The sequence below is a fragment of the Phodopus roborovskii genome, unplaced genomic scaffold, assembly GCF_943737965.1.
Source record: "Phodopus roborovskii unplaced genomic scaffold, PHOROB, whole genome shotgun sequence".
NCBI lineage: Eukaryota > Metazoa > Chordata > Mammalia > Rodentia > Cricetidae > Phodopus > Phodopus roborovskii.
This window is the reverse complement of record NW_026126540.1, coordinates 28,774,449-28,787,456: the sequence shown is the minus strand read 5'-3', so window position 1 is coordinate 28,787,456 and position 13,008 is coordinate 28,774,449. Positions and strand designations below refer to the sequence as shown.

At 41.2% G+C, this 13,008-nt stretch overlaps 1 pseudogene; it reads right to left on the bottom strand.

The window, feature by feature from the left end:
- Window positions 1-522: 522 nt before the first annotated feature.
- LOC127232971 (eukaryotic translation initiation factor 3 subunit I-like) lies at window positions 523-1,404 on the bottom strand (annotated as a pseudogene).
- Between the last annotated feature and the right edge of the window lie 11,604 nt (window positions 1,405-13,008).

Genomic DNA, 13,008 nt, shown 5'->3' with positions numbered 1-13,008 from the left:
CTGAGGTCCTGCCTGAACAGAAAGGAGAAGGCACACTCAGCTTACCTCTTTGCTTCCTGCTATGGATACAATGTGAAGAGACTCTTGCTGCCGTGGGTTCCCTACCATGATGTACTGTATTTCCAAACTATAAATCAGAATAAACTTTTCCTTCCTAAAGTTGCTTTTGTCAGGCATTTGTCATGGCAATGAGAAAAGTAACTAATACAGACAGGGGGGAAACAATTTAAGACTATTCTAGATTTTTTTTTTCAACTTGAGAGCTATAGATAAATCTTCTCAACATCCAAACAAGAAGATGAGAAGTTTTTCTTTGTGCTTCATTTGTTTTGACACTCTCATTATGCTGCCTAGGCTGGCCTTGAACTTTAGAGGTCACTCTCCTACCTCCTTAGTGCTGGGATTACAGGTGTGCAACACTATGCCTGGCATAGTTATTGTTTTTATTTTTAACAGGCTAATTTACCGGGATCTAAAACCTTCTGTGAGCAGCCTCTCTGGTGTGGATGGAAAGCCAGCTTCTTAAGCTTCAAACTCAAAGTACTGGGGGTCAAAGCTGTGGATGTAGCCATCTTCATCACTGCTGCTATAACTCTTGCCAGCAGGATGGAAGGCAACACTGTTGCTAGCTCTGAGGTGGCCCTTGACTCTTCTAAACTCTTCTTCAAAAGCCAGATGGGAAAACCTGGCTTCAAACTCACCAGTCCTGGTGGAGGCTGTGGTTGCACCCACGGCTTCTCGACCACCTCCCAGCACCACTTGCAGAAAGTTCAAGATACATGGAGTCAAAGAGCTTAGCTATGTTCTCCTTGGATGCAGTGACAAACACGTCTCTAGACCACTGGATATCACTGCTCTGCCAGGAGTAGTCCTTAACTTTCATCAACACTTTTCCAGACTTGGCCCTACACTGATTGTGCTCTTCATGGCCTGCAATGATAAACTCCCTCAAGGGTCCTCAAATGGCACTGGTGAGTCGTTGCAGGGGATCTTCATGTTGGGCTCATTGCCATTGATCTGACTTGGATCCCATAGATCAAAGAGGCACATAAAACACCTTTTGCTTGTCTGTGGAGAACTTGATGACATTGTCCCCCAAAGTCAAGCCACAGGTTCACATGGCTGAGTTGGTCCAAGTAGAGCCAGCTGCTTCTTTGTTTCACAGTCCTAGAGATGACAGTTGTTGTCAGCTGAGCCAACAAGGACATAGTTGGTGTCCCAGTCAGCATCCACTTACCACACAGCTCCAGTATGGCCCATGCTGGTGTTCAGCCTCTCAACATTCACAGAATATCACACATTGATGGTAGGGCCTTTGGCCACAGTGAGGAAGAGGTTGCCTTTGTGGTTGTACTTGACTTGTGTAATGGACCACTGATGGCCATTCAGCAGGATGGGCTTCATCCCGGTGGTGGGTGACACAAGAAGAAAGGCAATCTTTTCCTTTCTTCGTCTTCTTTTTTAAGATAATTGCAATAAGCTTCTTCTTTGCAGCATGGCAAGCTAAAGGCAGTGGAATAACCATGGTGGACAGTTTAGGGAGGACTGTGATTTGAGGCTCTTACCTGGCCAAGATGATACATTTTACTTTTCAGGCAGACACTTGCAAATGCCCAGGACTCAAAGATCATATCATCCTCATCATAGACCTAAGGAAGGTGCTTGAAGAAGGCTCTATGACAGAAAGCACATGTCCTCACAACTCCTATGGTGACATCTCAATGGCCAAGTGATGGCATCAAATTGAAAGGGTAGAGTCCTTAGGAGTGGATTTATGAAAGAGAACATAGAGACATCCCTGTCTTTTCACTATGTAAGATCACAACAACGGTGATTTTTCCAGTCTGGTTCTTATCTTCTCTTCCTTCAAGAAAGGAAAATGAACAAGGGGTCCCTTTATTTGCCACTTGGAAACATTTTACATGGATTAGGGGAAACTTGAATAGGAAAGTAGAATCAGTATGCCAGGCAGCTGAGAGAGAGAGAGAGAGAGAGAGAGAGAGAGAGAGAGAGAGAGATAGCAGGACACCCCTAAGTTCTCAGCAGGCCTGGGGCGCCTAGCTGACAGGTTGTAAGTGTTACAGTGCCAGTAGAGGGCAGCTCCTTGCAGAGCACACCCACAGATCTGTGGAGGGTAGGGTTATAGGTCCTTCTTCTCTAGCAGGTGTTGAAGGCTGCAGCAAGTCCCTCTGATTGCAGCCCAATTAGCAGGCCCTGGCATCTTTGGGTACAGGGTTCTGTCTCCAAGGCTTGAGAGTTAAAGCGTTTTCTCTTCTCTTTCCATCCTGAGAAGTACAAGTTCAGCTCCAAAGTTTTCATTCTTTCTCCTCTGGAAAGCAGTGGGAATTCAACTCTAGCCAGAGCTAGACTAGTAAAAACGCTATGTGGGTTTATATTAAATCAGTTGGGCTCTGATTGACTGTGAATGTTATGAATAAAGACCAATAGTTGTCAAGCCTGAGAATGGGAAGCAAAAGTTACCAGTTCGGGTACTGACTGGAGAAGGCAGAAGGAAAAAGTCATGGAACCCCAGCCTCATGACTTCCACAAGGCAGAAGTAGCCTGCTGGCTGCAGTGAGTGTTAGTGTGTATGTGCGCTTGTTTCCAGCTGCCAGGGGCTTTCACTCTCTGCTGGCACAACCAGAGTCCTGATCTCTCCCTGCGCCTATCCTTTCGTTGCTGTGAGTTGTCAGATATGGCTTGATGGGGACTGACTGAGCGGAGCTTCTGTATCTTTCATTAGGACCAAGACACCAAATGTGAATGCACTCTGGACTTCCCACCCTTCAGATTGTAAGAAATGCTTTTCTGATTTTATTTATCTACCTAGGTCATAGTATGTGATGATGCATTATGGGTGTCATCTTGCCTGGATCAAGGGATGACCCGAGGATTGGTAAGATACTTCTGGCTGTTTCTTTGAGAATGTTTCTAAAGAAGACTGCATTTGGATCACCATGGGGAATGGGGAAGACCCACCCTGATGAACTGGTGAGCAAATGTAACGAACAGAACAAAACTCAGAAAGGAGAAACTCATTCTCACTTATTCTAACCCTTCCTTTCAGAGCAAGTGTAGTTTCCTGCTGTTCCTACCCTTGAACATCAGGCTCAAGTTCATTATCCTTTAGACTCAGATGCACCAGCTGCCTTGGGGTCTGCTGGGGACTCTTAAACATTGAGTCTCATGCTGGGCAGCACCCCTGGTCTCCTCTTATCTTGTATTCTTGAACTGGGCTGCAACTTTTCTTGGCTTTTCAGCATGTCCATCATTGTGGACCTGCTCGGTCATCTGCTCATCATGTGAGCTGTTCTAACAAGCCCCTTCTCACATAAGCACCTATATTCTATTGATGCTAATTCTCTACCTCATTACTAAGTATTTCACCCAAACAGCTTGAATGGACTGACAGAATCTCATGATAGAGTGTTATGTTAGTTAGTTACTTGTTTATTTATTATTATTCTTGTTGTTTTAGTATTGTTGTTTTAGTATAGTTGCAGTGAGATAAGAGTCCTTGATGACAAAGCTGGGACATGGTGGTTGGAGTTGGAAGCCGAGAACTCACATCTTAAACTATCACTAAGCAAAAAGAGAGTACTAGACATGTCATGTGTCTTTGAATTCTCAAAGTCCACCCCCAGAGGCATACTTCCTCCAGCATGGTCACATCTTCTAAGCCTACCCAAACAGTGCCACCAACTAGGGACCAAGTGTTCAAATTCCTGAGACCATGGGGGACATTCCCATTCAAATCCCCCACAAGTATGCTGAAAAGAAAGTGAATGAATGAGCACACGGCAAAGGTTGAGCTCTACCTCTAGGTCTAGGCGTCTCTTTCCCCAGCTACTTTCCCCTCACCCATTGCATGCATGTATATTTACCGCAACTAACTGGGTTGTGGTGGTCTCTGGATATGTACATAAATAAGGACACTTGGCATAAGAGACATTTTGCAAAGAAAATTCTAAAATCATCATAGCATAAGAATCCTAAACAGTCTCAGTAGAGGGCATGGCCTACGGAGGTGGAGGTAAAGATGAGGGCAGCAAAGTTATTTTTCATCTTATTTGGGGATAAGATGAAGAAGAATCTAGAATGAAACATTTTATTGGGTATCAAAGAACAAAATTACAATAAATTGTGCTTCAAAGGCCAGTTGGCTCTTATTAGTAAATATTTCATCATTGAAAAATATCTTGCCTACAAGGTAGATCTCCAGGGAGCTGCACAAGGGAATAAACTTTACAGGCAGAAAAGGCTGAACAAAGCAAAACCAGGGCTCCCACCTCTAACCAAGAAGCTATCTCCATTGACATCTGCTTACAAAGGAAATGTTCTTTTCAATAGACCCTCCATGGAAGCCCCATCCCAGTAGATGGCCAATTCAAAATAAAATCAGTGTCATTTTTATAGATTTTTTTGTCTCATATTGCTTTTTAGAAGCATTTTTTGTTTGTTTGTTTTTGTTTTTCTGGTCTTTTGCTTGTATATTATGGTTTTCAATTTTTATGTTGTATGTTGTATAATAACTTTTTTGTATGTCACTCAGATTGGTTTAATGAAAAGCTGAATGGCCTATAGCTAGGCAGGATCTCCAAGGCACAGAGGACGATGGGAAGAAGGCAGAGATGCCAGGGAGACACTGAGAGACAGGGAACAAGCGACACATGCAGGAAGAGAGTTAACAGCACATAGGTTAACAGAAATGGGTTAATTTACATTATAAGAGCTAGTTAGAAACAAGCCTAAGCTATAGGCCAAGCTTTCATAATTTATACGTTTTTGTATCGTGATTTGGGAGCTAACTGGTAAGACAGAGAAAGTATGTGTACTTTTTTTTTTTTTAAGATAAGGACCTGACAAACCCAAGGGAAGCAGGGTGATTGGCTGACCCTCTCTCCATGTTCTCAGGAATCTCCAGCACTGGAAATTCCCCTCAACTGCTCTCAAGTCTCTTCTAGTCCTCTCTAACTGCCCTGCAAAGTCCTCCAAGAACTTTATGGCTAATCCCAGTCAGTCAATCCCTGACTCGGTCCTAGATTAAGGTTGCTTTATTGGCACAGTGTATTAGCTGTATGGACAATTATCCTGTAACATGTGTGTGTTTCTTGTATTTTTTCTCTCTTTGCTTATTTTTTAATTCTGATTTTGTTGTTGTTTGTTTTCTAAGGGAAGAAAGAAAGGGTGTGGAGTTGGGTAGGTGGGGACCTGGGGAGGATGTGGAAGGAGTTGGGAGAGGTGAAACCATGATCAGAATATAGTGTAGTGTATGAAAAATATTTTTTTGTAATTAAAAAAAAAAACAAGGGGAAGTAAACAGATTGGTCCAGTCGAAGTCACTTTCTTTATAGAGGATATTGTTTACTTTACAGGAGAGATTTTTACCTCTTTACTGATTCGTTACACAGTAAACAATTTAAGTTTTAGTTAGGTGGGTGCAGAAGCATAGGTTAGGCCTGATTTTTTTAAACAGAGAAAATTAAGTAGAACTCAATGTTTTGATTACTAGTGCTGGGAAAGAGAAGATAGTCACTAAATGAACTGAAAAATAAGGTCAATTAACATGGGACAAAAATTTTGTAAGACTGGCAACATTAGGAAGAGGAAGATTAAAGCATACTGTTAAAAACAAAAGCAAGACAGTCAACTATATCAGTCATTATATTTTATAAGGATGGACTGAATTTTTCCATAAAATATACAAAGTGACAGATAAGATTTAAACTGCCCACTTATATACTATTTATATGAAGAAAGGTCAAAATTAAAGTCATGCACAAAGAAATGTATGATACACACACATGCACACGCACGCACACACCACATAGATGGTCTTTGTCACCAGTTTCTGGCACTGGGCTTCAAAACCCTTGAGATTTTCTGAGTAATAGGAATGTCTTTGTTATGCTAATAAGGCAACTCCAGGTGGAAGTCTTAGATAGCTTCAAAATGGTAACTGGCAGAGAAACCAATCACATGATTAGAAGGCTGGAACTTTCAGTGGCTTGACCTTGGGAGAAGGAAGGATGCTAGAGATTAACTTCAATCATAAGGCTAGTGATTTAATCAATCCTGCCTATATAATGAATGACAGATAAAAATATGAGGACACTGAAGCTTGCAGGCGCTTCCTGGTTGGTGAGCACATCATAAGGGGGTAACATGTCTGGATCTCACAGGGGGTTCCCCCTCCTCCTACCGGGCCCTCTGTTTGTTATGTTCTTGAACTATGTCTTTTGTCTGTTGTAACAAAATGTAATTGTAAGTGTAAAGCTTTTGGTGAGTTATTTATTTTTCTTAATGCATATTGTATAAGTGTGTGTACATACACACACACATATACATACATGTGTATGTACACCATACATGGATACATTTATGTATATATGAATGCATGTATGTATATATGCATGTATGCATGTGGGTGGTGGTCAGAACACAACTTTCAGGAGTTTATTATCTCTTTCCATCATGGAAACTCCAGGGATGGAACTCAAGTTGTCAGCCTTGGTGGCAAGTGTCATTACCCATTGAGTCATCTTGCTGAATTTTACTTTTGGTGAATTTTGTGAGTCATTCTTCTGCGTTATCAAACATGAAGTGGATGTGTAGAAACCCTCATCTTTGCAGACAAGTCGGACAGAAGTGTGGGTACCCACTCATAACTGGCACCTGACATTAACGCTAGTTTGTGGCATAACTGAAAACAGAGCTCCAGGTGGCACTGGAAGATCAGATGGGGAGGATGATAGTACTGACACGAGAGGGTGGGACTGACATGAACGTCACCAAACGAGATAAAGATAACAATGTGCACCTGATGGCACAAAGAAAAAGAAAACCAGTGTGCGCCAAAAATAACAGTAGTTAGACACGTAGAGATAAAAGAGACAGAAGGGATCCAGGGAGATGGGACAAGAATATAGTTGTAGAGAACAACAACAAAAGAAATCTCTCCGAGTTAGCTGAAGCTATTAGGCAAAAAAGGACCTGGAGAAATTTAGTGATATAAACTCAACTTAATAGATACCACTTAGAAACTACAGTATTTCAAAAGAACATAGAATATACTGTGTGATGTGTAGAGAGTTTTGTTGTGTAACTGACTCTAGAGAAAACCATATGCTTAAAAAGAAGAAGAGGGTAGGGAGAGAAGAAAAGGGAGGGAAAAGGAGAAGGAGAAGAGGGAATGAGAAGCTGGGCACGATGGTTATGTGCAATCCAAACACTTGAGAGTTAGGAACTGAAAGAGAAGTGCTTGGCTACCCTTAGCTGTAGTCACTCATGACCATGCTGGGCTACCCTGTTTCAAAAAGATATTCCATCTTCTCTGACTACAGTCCTCAGGAACAAACACATGAATGATAAGTTAAGAGCACCCAGCCACTCTTGCTGCTTTTCCTGAGGACTGGAGTCCAGTTCCCAACCCCCACACAAGTGGCTTACACCCACCTGCAACTCCAGTTCCAGATTTGACTCTCCCTCCTGGCCTCTGTAGGTACCTGGACACATGTGTCATATACTCAAACAGACCCACACACATTCATGTAAATTAATATAAGAATAAATCTAAAACAAACAAACAAACCAAACCCCCAGCCACCTCTTATCTCAGGACAATCCCAGAATCCCCATGGATACCCAAATCCACACATGGTCAAGTCCCTTATGTAAGATGGCATCATAGTTGAATGTAAACCACATATCCTCTATGTATTTTAAATAATTCCTAAATTTCACATGAAGCTTTCTACAAAGAGCTGTTCCATTGTGTTGCTCAGGGAATAGCATCAGAAAAAGTCTGTGCTTCATTACAACAAACTGTTTTCACTATATACTTCTAACCTGAGGTTGGTTGAGTATGTGACTTTTAAACCCAATGGCCAACTGTGGTAAGAAATACATTTAAGATAATCCTTGGTTAACACATACATACACACACACACACACATACACACACACACACACACACACACACACACACACACACACCAAACCTGACACTAAGATTCCAGAAGACAAAGAACCATTGTCCACTAAAATCTGTAGTACAGAGCACAGTGAGTACTCCAAATGGAGCTTAACATTAAATACCTTTATCACTTAAAAATTTACAGTAAAATAATGTAGTATTCACCTTAAGTTAAAGTAAACAAAACGAAGGAATGGATGAAGGCCAAGTTGAAATATGAAATAGGATAAAAGAAAAGATAAATAAAAGAAAGTTTCATTGAGAAAGAAGGGAAACGGGTATTAGAAAGCAGACAGAATCAGAGAAGACTCGCAGCAATATGTTCTTGTGAGGTTCCCACCAAAGAAGACCACTCGGATACAGGGTTAAGCCAATCGAAAGTCTTTATTAGCCAGCTGGCTTCTGTACTGGGTTCCTTTTTACAGCTTCTAAATTGTTTACACTAAAGGAGAACCCACTCCTTATGTCCTCGGGCATGTTATACCACCGGTGTTCATCTATAACGAGAAAAAGCTCATGGCCCTCCTAACTCTAGACTCAGCTCCCTCATGCTCAGCAAGCTGTTCCCACTCTCACCCCCTGTTGGCGGAAGCAGGCATCACAGGCTCCACTGTAGCTGGAACTTTAGCCCTAGTTATGGGGGATAACACTTTTAGGAACTCAGTGCTCAAGCAGACATAGACCTGGGCCATTTAGAAAATTCTGCTTCCTGTTTAGAAGCCCAGTTATATTCCTTAGCCAAGGCTGTTCTTCAGGATCAAAGAGGACTGGACCTCCTCTTAGGGAAATAAGGAGGTCTCTGTATGACCCTGGCGGAAACTTGTTACCTCTATGCCAGTCAGACAGAATAATTAGAGAAAGTTGAGCCATGATCAAAAATAACCTTCAAGAAAAAGTAGACATTAAACAGCTAACAACTGGCACCAATTTTTTGTTCTCCTGGTCACCCTGGTTAACCACCATACTTACAGCCAAGGCTGAGCCACTCATTAATCCTTTTGCTCCTAGCTCTCACTCCAGGAACTGGCCTGCTCAATTGCCTACTTATTCAGCAAATAAATTCTATAAGTTACTAATGCTAAGGAAATGATCTTCCCCTGCCCCCTTGAGTTCACAGTTTGACTCATGTCCATAAAACTAGGGGAGAATGTTACAGGCCCCCAGACCCTAGCACAACCAACACCATAATGGAAATGCCATTCATGCCTTGAAACTCAGCATGTAGGCAGCAACTGACAAAATGAGAAAAAAAAATACCTAATCCATCAAAGTCCATATAATTCTGAGAAAGTGTCTAAATGCACTAGCTTTGCTTTCTGCTTCTGTAGTTCTGCTTCTGGCTAACTGTTCTTTCTAACTGAGGTTATGTCAAACCAGAATATGTTTTTGTGCTTAATGCGTACCCTGAGAAAGACGCAGGACTGCATTAAGCTCCTCAACACCCAGTGTACTCACTGGCTGGATAATCAAGACTTTCTATTGGCTTGAACTCCTGTCCAAGCAGTCTTCTCTAGTGGATACCTCATGACAATGTCTCTGTCAAGCCTATTGCAAAAAAGGAAATGGATGGTTTTTTGTGAAAATTTTAATGATTAAAATCATAACTTAAAAAGAAACTGAGATAGAAACATAGAATACTTAAGAACATGTCTGTGGTGGTTTGAATAAAACTGGGCCCCATAGGCCCAAAGGAAGTTATACTATTAGGTGGTGTGGCCTTGTTGGAGTAGGTGTGACTTTGTTGGAGGAAGTGTGTCATTAGGGGTGGGCTTTGAGGTCTTAGATGTTCAAGCCAAGACCAGTACTTCACTCTTTTCCTGCTGCCTGCTGATCTGGATGTAGAAGTCTTAGCTACCTCTCAAGCACCATGTGTGCCTGCATGCTGCCATGATGACAATGGACTAAACCTCTGAACTGTAAGGGAGCCCCCAACTAAATGCTTTCATTTGTAAGAGTTGCTGTGGTATGGTGTCTCCTCACAGCAATAGAAACCCAAACTAAGACAATATTTTAAGGGGGAAAAGTAAGCTCAAAAATCTAGTAAACAGATGCAGGACTCTGCTCTACTAGACATCAAGGAAACAAATTAAAGTGACAATATATAATTCTCACTTGTACTGCCAAAACTCAGAGTGCCAGTGACTACTGTAGACAAGAGGACAGCTGCTTTCCTACTTTTCTGATGGAAATCTGATACATTGTAAACTCTTTTGAAAAACACTTGACAATAGTAGTGAGAGCATAATGCACAGGGGCTGGACAGATAGCTCAGCAGCTAAGAGAGCTTCCACAGTACCCTTGATTCCTAGTACCTACTTAGAGCCTGTAACTCCAGTTCTAGGGGATCCGATACCTCTTATTGGCCTCTGTGGGCACTGCATGCACACAGTGCATATGCATAATCCAGGCATACACACCCAGGAGTGAAAGAAAAAAAGCATAATGCACAAATGCCCTCCTATCACATGATCTCGTGTAAGAATGTATCATATAAATGTAAAATACAAACTTGCACACATAAATCCATAACTGACTTCTTCACTAAACATGAGACAAAACATGCCATTTCCCTATACCCGAATCTGTATGAACTAGATAACATTATCTCTTCAATAATTGAGGGTGGAAATATGGGTAAGACACTTTAGGAGCCTCAGAGAATCCAGTATGACCCCAGAAAGGCTAAACCTTGGAAGTGGGGTCAGTACAGTCTTAGTAAAGACTGAAAGTGTTACCCTGGAGGAACTTAAAAACTAGGCCAGATGTGGTGGCATGCACTTTACTCTCAGCATCTGGAAGGCAGAGAAAGGGTATCTCTCTAAGTTCAAGGGCAACAAAGCAAGTTCCAGGCCAGCCAAAGTTACTTAGTGAGATACTGTCTAAAACAAAACACCCTGAGCAAATAGCTGCAGTTAAGAATATAGTTAAGGACATTTCTTTTTAAAAAATGGGAAAACTGAAACCAAGTAGCCAACAAGGAGTAAGAAACATGCAGTTTCTGATAGGACATACTCCACACAGGGCAGCAGAAAACCAAGGCTACCAGGCCAGAGTCCATCACAAGGAGTGTTTGATTTCCAAGGACAGGGGAGGTTGAACAAACAGGGAAAGATGTTACAACAGATGCTATAAATATACCCATGCATTCAGGAATATAAACAAAAGTGAAAACAACAGAAAAATAGAATATATAAACATAAATAGAAAACACCTAGAAATGCTAAGCAATATGCCAGAAATGAACATTTTCCTATCATATGATTAAGAGAGGGTCAGAGACTACAAGAGGAAATGTTATATAGAAGTGTGTTGCAGCAGAATTTATTGAAAGTGCATTGGGAGAGAAAGAGTACAGTGAAAATCTCAGTGGCTCTGGGAATATTGATGCAGCGTAGCATATCATCATAAGAAAGATGTGAGCAATCGGGGCAGGAAAAGAAAATGTTTGAGGAAAGAATGGCTCAGCATTGTCTGATGTTTGTGAAAACTGTTAACACAGATTGAAAAATCTCAGGGGCTAGAGATGCAGCTCAGGGGGAGAGAACTTGCCCACAATGTACACCGCCCTGGGTTAGATCCCAGCCCCACAAAACAGGCAAATAGCAAAAACCAGAAATGCCATACATGGTGTCTCAGCTATGAAGTCCCAGAACTTAAGAGGCTAAGACAGGAGGATTGAAAGATACAAGCAAGCCTGGGCTACATAGTGAGATACTGCCTCAAAAACTAAAAACAAAAAGAATCTCAGTGAGCATCAAACAAGACACACACCCCCTCTACACACATACACACACACATACCCCGAGCCACTTCAGTGTGTTGGGATAATCTTTTGTACACTGTGTGAAGATGTGTCTCTGTTTTAGCTCACCTATCTAAGACACCTTCTGATTGGTTTAATAAACATCTGAACGGCCAATAGCTAGGCAGGAGAGGACAGGTGGGACTTCTGGGCAGAGATTGGAACTCTGGGAGTCTGAGGTGCGGGAGTTGGGAGTTGGATGTTCAGTATTGAAGAGATGTAATGAGCCATGTGGCAGAATATAGATTAATATAAACGGGTTAATTTAAGTTTTAAGAGCTAGTTGGGAACAAGCCTAACCTAAGGCCAAGCTTTCATAATTAATAAAAAGTGTCCATGTCATTATTCAGGAGCTGGCCATCCAAAGAAAGACCAATTATATCAACACATATCACAATTAAGCTATTGCAACACTAGAGACATCATCAACCTGAAAAGGAAAATTAGAAAAATATGCTATACACACTCAGGCAAAAATGGAAAAAGCAAAGATTAGAATTTCTAAAGAATTTCTATCAGCAGCTATGCCAGTTTAAAGCCAACACAGCAAGTTTCAAGAAGGGAAAGGGGAGAGGAAAACACCTTGTCTCCCTAGAATTTTCAATCTTGTGAAATTATCCTTTGAAAATGAAAGCTAAATTAGAACATATTTTCAAATAAACAAAAGCTGAGATAATTAAACAGATGCAAAACTGCACGATGAAAAGTGGCATGTGATAGTTTCCAGGCAAAACCAGAATGACGTTACTATATTTGCACAAAGAAATAAAATGTTGGAAATGGAATACATGTGGGTTAATTAAAAATTGCACCCTAATTGTGAGGTCTTTAGTGGACAACTGCTTATTAGTATCAAAACAATAATTTAGGATGTGGTTCAGAATATAAAAATAAAATGCAAGGCAATAATAGCATAAAGGACAAGAAGAAGAACAAATACGGAAAGGTCTCAAATCGTATATGAAGACCAGGAATAGTAGTGTACACACTAGGGAGGCAAAGGCAGATGGATATTAAGTTCAAGGCCAGCCTGGTCTATTTCCAGAGTTCCAAGGGCTACATGGTAAGGCCATGTCTAAACTAAGCTAAGAGCATGCCTAAACAAAACAAAAACAAAAAACAAACCAACTAAGCAAAACAACCAAACACACAAAACAAACCCCAAATCATATGTAAAATATTATAACATATCTTAAAAGTGTACCATAATAAGCCAAAGATGTTTATTTTA